The sequence below is a fragment of the Solanum dulcamara genome, chromosome 5 (genome assembly GCF_947179165.1).
Source record: "Solanum dulcamara chromosome 5, daSolDulc1.2, whole genome shotgun sequence".
Lineage (NCBI taxonomy): Eukaryota > Viridiplantae > Streptophyta > Magnoliopsida > Solanales > Solanaceae > Solanum > Solanum dulcamara.
Window position 1 is genome coordinate 21972760 of NC_077241.1, and position 9339 is coordinate 21982098.

Sequence of the window (9339 nt, forward strand, 5' to 3'; positions counted from 1 at the left end):
CCAAAGTATTTTTAGATAGTTGCATGAGATAGCTTATAAATGTTTTAAATTCTCATTCTTTTAAGCCCATGCATTCGAATTTAATCTTTGGATCAGTAGTCACACAAATCAAGGGTCCACTTGAGACCATCAATAATTTTCGAGTGCTGACCACGCTTAAAATTTAGCTTCGGGGATTGACAAAATATTTCTCTTTCTTTTGACAAACATTCTATCAAGAAACTTGTATCTACCTTGAAACACAAGAAAGCTCAAATCAATTTTCTCAAAGAAGTAGCATTTCATAATTTGCAATAACAACTATAGAAACCTTCTCTCCAATCCAAAATTAAAACCTTAGAGATAAAAATACTAATAAATTATCTACAGATTTATCCACTGACTTATGGAATAGAAAAAAAACAAATGATTATAATTTTTTATGAAACTGACTTTGATGAGAAAATTATTCCCTCAAAGGCTTGTTTTGTTCAAAGGAATCACCAGCTAATAATTCATTGTCAAGAAGAAATCAATTATCTTCTCAGTAAACCAATTATCTTCTAAATAATCTTTGTTGGATGAAGATAGTGTTATAGCAGGGCTAGAAACACTGGTCACTGGAGTACAAGTACTTTTGAATGGAGAAGTTGAAACGATTATGAGCGCTAGCTAAGCACTGGTGGGGAAGAAAGGAATGTGGCCCTGGATAAACTACTATATTAATTATATGACTTGAGTACCAGTACTTGAACTAGATTGGGTACTAGTTATCAAGAATTCTAATCACCCCATGGTTGTATTAAGGGTTCTTGCAAGGGTAACCTAAAGTATAGGTGATCTAACAGAAGGTGTAGATATGGTGCGGTATGTTAAATATGTTGAAATAGAATCATATGCGTATGAACAGTTGAAAATAAATAAAAGATTATATGGGTACACCCAAAATGGAGGAAGGGGACAAGAGAAATATAAGTTAAGATGAAGTCAACTGACATTATCACATGTTAACGGGAACACTTAAATTTCAAGTGAGATCCCATGATGGAATGAGTTAGCAAGGACTAAAGGCCAGCAATAAATGGATAGAAGCCATGATATTTGAGACCGCATGGAGAACCATTAGCAGAGACCCTAATGGGTGGGTGCATACAAAAAGGGATGAATATAATAAGAGAGTAAGACTAAGCGATCTAAGGACCATGTAAAGGGTAGTCAGGCCATGGTTGAGTAAAGATTAAGATATGGCAACAGAGATTTTAGCCGCTTAGTTTTGACATACAAGTAGCAAGGAGAAAGGATAGAAAATCTCCTACGGTAGGGAATGAGAAAACCCAGGAGTACCCAAAAGAAGGAAAAGAAAGGGGTAGGACAGATTAGTGTTAGGACGGGAAAGTTCTAGTGTGAAGGTGATATGTAAAGAAAGATGGACCAGGAAATGAAAAGACTGCGTCTACCTCATACCAGTTGTATAAAAGTAGTTGTGCAACCTATGGATATATATACAACATAAGACCAAGCGGAGGAGTACATGAAGAAAATGGGGTTATGATATTTTGGACATATTACAGAGAAATACAAAGATAAGTTAAATCAAATGACCAAAAAGGACATGGTCATGGTTGAACTAAATATCTAACCCGATACCAATTGTAAGATAGAAGAGGAGAGGGCAAGGCGGAACCTGAAGACTAGCGAGTCGATGCGCAGGTAAATCTTGGGAGAAGTTGAGTGCCTTTGCACATTATTTCAAGAATTGCAATGTATCATGTTACAAAAAAATTGGAGCCAAATTTGAGGAAAAGGACCATGGAAGAATCTGAACTAACGATAAAGCAACGACATGAGATTATGTACCTAGAGTATTATAATAGGGTTAAGGGAGTTGTAAAAAGGCTTAAGCAAAACGAATAGGAGTAGCTGGTTACTAAAAAATAGCGCAATGGTATGCCAAAGTTCTACAAAACTATACCAGTAATGATAGATAAAGCACAGAATGGCTATGAAGGTTATCGTGTGAAGGAACTTTAGCACAACTCGGTAGCCAACTCTGATGGGAAAAAAGCAAAAACCAAAAGGTAAGGGTACCAATTGATGTCGTCTAAAGAAGGTAAGAAATAATACACGAGGTCAAAGATTCTACAACATGACCCTGTCTATACGACACATTTTGCACTCTATGGAAGGATGATGGTATATGGAATGTCATCCACAGATTAACAATATCAGCCCGTGTTCCTTCGATCAAAGACTACCTGTTCAGCCGAGAGTGTGTGAAATCATAGATCAAGAGAATGGTGGGACTTTACAGAGTTCCCATAAATATTATCTCAGATGAAGGAGCCCAAGTTACAGTTAACTACTGAAGATCATCCCACAAAAAGATTGGGAACACATACAGGTCTTCGTACACTATTGTACCCTCAGACCAATGGATAGATAAGCTTACTAGCTAAACACTAGAAGATATATTGCAGGCCTATACAGTTGACTCCAAAGGTAGCTCGAATAATTGCCTACTACCTGTCAAGATTACTTATGATATTAACTATCATTCTAGTCTTCGGATGGCCCCGTGTAAGACTTTGTATGACAAAAAGCGTAGGTCGCCATTGGTTAGTCTGATGTTGGCGAAACATGACTAATAGACCCAGACATGGTCCAATGGGCTATGGAGAAAGTAAAGCTTATTCAGGAGAGATTATTAGCTGCCCAAAGTTGACAAAAGCTATATATAGACAATCTACGTTGACCTTTGGAATTTCAAATGAGTGACTGGGTGTTCTTGAAGGTGTCGTCCATGAAAGGAGTAATGAGGTTTGGAAAGAAACGGAAGCTGGGTCCGAGATATATTATCCCTTACCAGATCCTTCGCCGAATAGGCAAGGTTGTCTACGAGCTAGACTTACCAATGGATCTGGAAGCAGTACATCCAGTCTTCCATGTATCAATGCTTCGCAAGTGAATTAGTGATCCATCCCGAGTATATCCCATAGATGATATCTAGGTCACAGAGGAGTTATCCTATGAAGAGCAACCTATCGCCATCCTGGATTGGTAGATTAGAAGATTGCAGACTAAGGATGTATGTTTCGTCAAGGTGTTATGGCAAAATGAGAATCGTGAAGAAATGACCTGGGAAGATAAAAAGGAAGTGAAACACAAATAGTCGTACCTATTCCCTATGTCTACAGGTAATTCTAACTTCTGAAACTCTTAAGTTGATGGAAGTATGTGTTATTGCAATAGATAGGAATTTTCCCTATAGTCTGTGTAAGATTTTGAAGAAGGTTTTGTTTAACATTCGAGGACGAATGTTCTAAAGGGGGGAAGGATGTTATACCCCGTACTTTTGTACCTTGGAATGTTCCTAAGTTACTTTTGCTTCTTAAGTTTCTTGGAGCTTCTTAAAGCTCTTGAGCTTCTTAAAAGTTACCATGTGAGCCGGATAATATATAACTCTACCAAATAACTCCAAGGAAGGGAGAATGAGATACCTTAAAATAGAAAAGATTGGAAATAGGGTTGTAAGAATTCGGAAGGAGTTGGAGACAAAATAATGAGTCATAGGACTCGACTTACTTACTTAAGCTACCAACTTGTAAATCTTACGTACTTAAACTACTTGAGTACATACCAAGCTAATGTAGCAAGAATTACATAGGTTCATAAATCAAGATGAGATTAGGAATCCATAAGGAGAAGAAGAGAGAAACACATGGCAGCATGGGAGAGTGCCACATGGTAGCAGCTGGAGGTGCCACATGGAAGCAGCTACAGCAAGGGGGTGGGACCCACATGCCACGTGGTAGCTCTTAAGTGGAGGAGGTAGTGTGTTGGCCTTATGAGGGTTTAACACGTGTCACCACTATGGGCTTGACACATGTCACCTCCTAAAGTGGCCTATATATATATATATAATTTATGACTTGTATGGTCATCTTTATCCTATAAGTGTCATTCTTATCTCCAAAATTCAAGAAAATTCTAGAGAAAAGAAGAGAAGAGAAACTTAAGCAAGAGAGAAGAAATAGTTACAGTTTTGGGAGGAGAAAAAGATAAGTTCTCTAATTCCGTTCTATGAATTAATTATATGGGGTATACCAAGAAGGTATCAAGGTTCTATTAATGTAAATTTATGGTTTGTAGCATCCCCAAACAGACAACAAACAGCGACGAAGTTTCAGTCACACTAGAAGAGCTTCCGAGGCGAGTTTTGGCGAGTTTCGGACAAGGTAAGGCTTTTCCTTTCAAATTGAAGTTTATGATGTTTTATGGGGTATATTACATAACTTAAATGAGGCTGGAAGTGGAAAAATTGCATAAGGATTCTTGACGTTTGAAACAAACTAAATTGAAGTCGCTAGCTTTAAATCAAAATTGAGTAGTGTGTGGTGATTGTAGTGCTGCGGTTGCATCTGGTTGGATGGAGTGTTGCAAGGATGGAAAGTGTTCTAAAAGGGAAGTGATTACTTCTTGTTTCTGCCACACGACCCTCCGTTTTGTATTGTTTAAGGTTTTACGAAATAAAGGCTAAAAACTCTATTTTGGTATTGTAGTTTTGAGCTAGTTGTTTGGAGTTGTATTGAGTAACGTTGAAGTGATTTGATTGTATATATAACTGCTGTTTGTTTTTGGTAATATGACTGCTAATATTATCAGTTGGATAGGGTAAGTTAAAGGGGAGATGTTGCCCAATTTTTGGCAACTTCAGAACTAGTAATAAGCTAGTCGAGGGAAATGGATAAGGAAATGGTTCCTATGACTACTTGGTTGTAGAGTTGGAAATGGGAAAATAAAAGGTTATTAATCTTAGTATTACTTTCATGTTAAATAAGTTAAGGAGATATCGAGGCAAGCTGGGTTACGATTAATCCCTAAAGAGGTATGTGAAGCTACCTTCTTTCTCTTGGCATGTATTTGGCATGAGTAAGCAGAGCTATCCTTCTTTCCTCTTGGTATGCTTTTGACATAAGTATGATGCTATTATACTATAATTATTCACTGAGCCATGATGGGCCAGGTACGATATATGCATATGATGACTCCGTGAGGTAAAGTAGAAAGTATATAAAGATTATGTTTTCTCTTGGCTTATCGTTGGCATAAGTATGTAAAGCGTATCCTTTCTCTTCTCTTGGCATGTCGTTGGCATAAGTATGTAAAGACTATCCTCTGTTTTCTTTTGGCATGTCTTGATATAAGTATTACATGATGCAAGCTTTGGGGAGTATCCCATCCATAAAGCTCCGAGCAAGATTTATGAGTCTTACCAACTTCCTAATGATAGAACTTTCATAACAATGGAGCTACAGCTCTCAAGCCTTCTATATGATGGAGGGTAGTAAGTATGTAAAGCTAACTCCTTTTTCTTGGTATGTCTTAGCACAAGTATGGTCCATAAGTCTTATTCACTTCTTGATGGTAGAACTCCTATACTAGTTGAGTTATTGCCTCTCAAGGCTTCTATGTGATGGAAAGTAGTAAGTACGTAAACTCTCCTCTCTTCTCGTTTGGCATATCCTAAAAGTAAGTGATATGTATACAACCTGGGGTAATCTCATTCTTAAGTTCCGAATAGGATTCTTGTCTCTTACTTATTTTCTGGTGTTAATGCTCTTATGGTAGTTTAGCTACTACCCTCGAGCCTTCTATATGTAAAATAGGAATTGGCGTGTGGAAGTCCATATGCTCATAGATGCTATAGTGACTCATGTCCTCACTTTGATAAGATCCTATTCCTACGGACTCTATGACAACCAATGCCTCTGATTTCATAAGCCGTTTGGCATTACTTGATAAATGCCTATGATCCCTGAGACTCTAGTTGATACGACCCCTAATGACACTTAGAGGGAACATGGGATAAGTACCATTTTGAACCTCAAAGGATAGTCTAGTATTATCGTTTTATTGTGTCTTAGATAATATTAGGATAATTATGACACTGAGTCCGATAAAGGATCGGGTATGGTATATGATGATTATGACACCAAGTCCCATAAAGGGCCGGGTACGATATATGATGATTATGACACTGAGTCCCATAAAGGGCTGGGTATGGTATATGATGATATGATGACACTGAGTCCCATAAAGGACTGGGTATGGTATATGATAATGTGATGACACCAAGTCCCATAAAGTGTCGGGTATGATATATGTATGCAATGATATAATATGATGATGTGGTATTGAGGTATGATATACAATTATGGCCTCGAGCCCCATAATGGGCTGGGTGCGATATGTGATAACAATGTGCATGATTTGTCTCTTAGGACATAGGTACAATGCCTTATTGAGCATCATATTTATATCCTGGATCTCTACTTCAGATGTGACTTCGTTTCTGAAATATTATGCATTATATACTCAGTACAGATGTCGTACTTACCCCCCTTTATTGGGGGGCTGCGTTCATGCCCACAGGTACATATATACACTTCAGGGATCCGCCAGCATATGAGTTCCACTAAGTAGTTTAGAAGTGCTCCATTGTACCGGAGCCTAGTTTTGGTACTAACCCTTGATGTATATATTTATTTATCCACGGTTACGGTGGGCCCTGTCCCACTTTATGTTACTGTTCTTACTCTTAGAGGTCTATGGACATGTATGTAGGTTAGATATGTGTGTGTGTATAGTGGTGCCTATATGACTTATGTTTTGGGACGTTCCCTTTTGTCATGGTAGCCTCGTTGGGTTATATGTTATCGTGCATGTTGATTCCTTATGACGCAAATAGGAGATAGGGTTACTTATAGTTAGTAGGGGTATATGGGAGTGTCTAGTCCGGTCACCCATCATGGCCTATGGGGTTGGGTCATGACATATACTCTTTCAAATCGAATTCCACCTCTAACACTCTAGGACCAGCCTTAGCTGACTGTACTGGACCCTAGGGGCCTGTACCTATTGAGCCTACTGCCTGAGAAGGCACCCCCTACGATAATCTCTAATAAAGTGTCCCAACTTGCCACACTCATAACACTTCCTACCAAACGCAACCTGTTGAGATAACCAGCTAAAATAAAATAAGCCCCAAAACCTCAATGACGAAAATGCAAGCCTTTAAAAGTCTGTCGTGAACTCTGTCCATCGTTGGTACCATAACCTACCATAGAACCACTTGGAACCTGAGGTACTCCTGCCATGGGTCTGATAGATCAAGAGTGAGGCTTACCCTGACTAAGATGATACCTACCTTAGGGTTAGATTATATCACCACTATACTGATGGTGGGGCCTCTTACCGCTACCTCTATAAGCATCAATACATGTATTCTCTATGGCCCTCGCATGACTAACTACCTAGGGAAAAATAGATCCAACTGCTATCAAGTGCTCCAATGCTACAAGAAATAGCAAATTCAACCTTTAATAAATTGCTGTGTCATGTCTCACAGTTTAAGAAACAATGTGGGAGTATGTCCAACCTACTCAAGAAACTCGATCACATACTCAGAAACTGATAATGAACCCAATTGGAGACCTACTAACCCAACTCTAGTTTGTGGATTTCTCATTTTACCAAGAATCACCTTATCCTGTAGGGTATCCTCAAAGAGACTCGGGACTCCCAACATAAAATATCGAGAAGTTGCGGTGATGACTAAATCTGCTAGAACTTGGGCTGCCCCTAGATCCTCTAACTATAATTGTACATCACCGATGTCGTGACCAGGCATCAAAGCCTTGGTGATATGAGTAGGCGTCTTGTCTGCATCCATCAAAAACTTTGTGCTATCCATCTAAGAGATAATGGATCCAAAAAAGCATTTTAGAGGCTTCTTAAAGAAAAGGCACACGAAAAAGAGTCAATAATGGAATTTCCTAAGAATGTGATATAGCCTATCGAAGATAGGATATAGACGTCTCTACACCAATCCGCAGGACTCTACTAGGTACTTTCTCTCATACCAATGATAGTGATGAACCTAGAGCTCTAATACTAATCTTTCACGACCTAAAATCTCAGGTCATTATGGCACCTACTATATCCCACAAGTAGGTAATCCGAACCCATAGCCCAGAGCCAAAGAAAATGGACTATCACATAGAAATGAAGAATACGGAAGATAATAAAAATAGATAAAAGCAAAGGAAAGGGAGAAAATCAACTAAATACATAAAATACATCGCAAGATCTGGTATCAGTCGCTATTTAAGAAACTAATCAAAAATAAAAGTAAAAAGACAATACAATACACAATTGTCTCCAAAGAAAAAATAAAGACTAACTCCATCCGAAACAAAGGGACAATGGATACTCCACATGTATAGAGCTCACCCTAACTCTCTGAATTAAAAAAGTTGCTCCACATGAGAGACAATCAATGGTGAGAACTCATACTAGAATCTTTAGGGTGCAGAAGTGTAGTATGAGCACCAATCAAATGGTATTTAGTAGACATAGGTTGACTGAGCTCCAAATATAATATAAACATAAATAATAGGTAAGAAAGGAGAATATATTGCAAGTAATTAAAACAATAACAAGGAACTCCTAATAAGAAATAAATTGATTCAAGGAGAAGAGAGTAAAGGAAACAAGTAAATGAATCAAGGGAACGTACATGGAGGCGCTAGCCCAAAACCCCATTCATGACAACACTCTACGAAGGAAGACAACTAGATGAAGGCTTACTAATAGAAAACCACCACAAATATCACATAAAAGCTAAGAAGGTCGTTCTAACCCTAAACCCTCCATAAAACTAGTCAAATAACAGAGAACAAAGGTAGTATCTACCTTTAAACAAGGAACACCCTTCATACTTACCCAAGTACACAACCAATCAACAATAGCCTCACCGAGTTCCTATGTGCACAGAAGGTACACAATAGCAAACTAAACTTGTATGGCCCCCCACAAGACATTAGGTACATCCAACAACCAATTATGGTGGTGATAGAAAATACATAATAAATCTAAGTTATGTAGTAAAATAGTAGTACCAATATTGCCAAGTACCTCGTGCCAAGACATATACACCTATCCCCAGTCCCGGCCAGCGAGGTAGGACTCTTGTGCCTCCCTTCTCACATTTAGTAGACCACAGGTACGAGGAATTCTTAGGGGATTCGGGAACATCCGTATATACCTGTCTGGTCCTGATCCAGGTAATATATCCTTGATCCTCTTGATCCACTCTATCCTAGTGACCAGATATATACACATAGTGCCAAAATGTCATAGAAAGGGTTGGCTACTCTCCAACCGGTCAAGTAAAAAGTAGGTATGTCCGATATGCCTCTAATGTTATTAAGTAGAAAAGGAGCACGTCCTCGAAACCTTGTAAATCTCAAAAATTAATTTCATAAAATGATCCAGGTGGTATGACTCCCGTTAAAAGAT